Below are 1215 nucleotides of genomic sequence, written 5' to 3' on the forward strand. Positions count from 1 at the left end.
GCAGAGGTCCTTAGGGAACTTGCAACCTAACAGAAATGATGCTGAAGCTTAGGAAAAGTAGTGAACTTTGTGGCAAGTATGCTAATTAGGTGATAACATACAACTATGTCATTCACTACTGGAAACCAAGGGGGGGGGGAGTCCCTAAAGGGTATATTTTGTTCTGTTATATCCATAACAAGATAGTTTCACGAATTGATTTCTATAATGTGACCTCTGGATCATACATGATAACTGTGGGAATCAGTATATGATAGTTTTGTTGATACAAGGGAAATTCGACAAAAGTCAGCTTGTTCTTAACCAGGGAGAGATATTTTGCCTCACTGGGCCCACTCATGAGTCATTGCCAGAAATAGGGTCCTTGGGGTGCACGGAAACTGTCAGTGATAGTGTTTCTGAGGCTAGGGAGAAATATGGTCTTGGAAGTGGGGTCCAAGTACAAGTACCCCAGCACTTTATCAGTCAGACTACTACAGGAACCTTCTAATAGATCTTCCTCCTCTACTCTCCCCAACTTTGATCCTTCTCTGATACCACTGCCCAATTAACTTTCCTTATGCATAAATTTGGTCACTGCTCCTCTGCTCAAAGTCCCTCAGTGGCTCCCTATTGCACAACAAATAAACCACAACCTCCTTTTCCTGGCATTTGTTGTGCTTCATCATCCCACCTTCTGGTTTCATTTCACACCACTCCCCTACGACTTTACATTCTAGCTAAAATGGACTGTCCTCTGAACACACCCCATGCATTCCACCAGTTATATGAAATCTTTGTTCAGGCCTCTCCCTGATTAATAAGGCAAACTCAAAAAGAGTAAGTTAAAAGTATTTTATTCAACACAGCAAGGGAGTAAGCATCAGGCAGACTGGCCTCCCTTCTTTTTAGAGACAGGCATAAGCAACTTCCACAGAAGGACAGAGGTATTTTGATTGCAGCACATAATCATGAGATGGGATTAGTGTCCCCACTCTTCTTCCTAACAAAGGGAAGACCCAGACAACTGGGCTGGACAATAGGTAGGTTAGAAAGTGGATCTGATAACTCTCCAAATATTCTCACTGCTACAGCTCAGAGGAGGGTTTAGATTAAATCTTTGTTTCTCCAGGGGACAAAATTATGATAAAAGAGAAGTTAGGAGGGAACAGACTTCAGTTTGCTGTAGAGGAATTTGCATTTTTGGATCTTAGATCCAGCTCCAGTGTTCTCTAT

Source organism: Phascolarctos cinereus, unplaced genomic scaffold, assembly GCF_003287225.1.
Source record: "Phascolarctos cinereus isolate Bilbo 61053 unplaced genomic scaffold, phaCin_HiC Scaffold_5;HRSCAF=322, whole genome shotgun sequence".
Classification (NCBI taxonomy): domain Eukaryota; kingdom Metazoa; phylum Chordata; class Mammalia; order Diprotodontia; family Phascolarctidae; genus Phascolarctos; species Phascolarctos cinereus.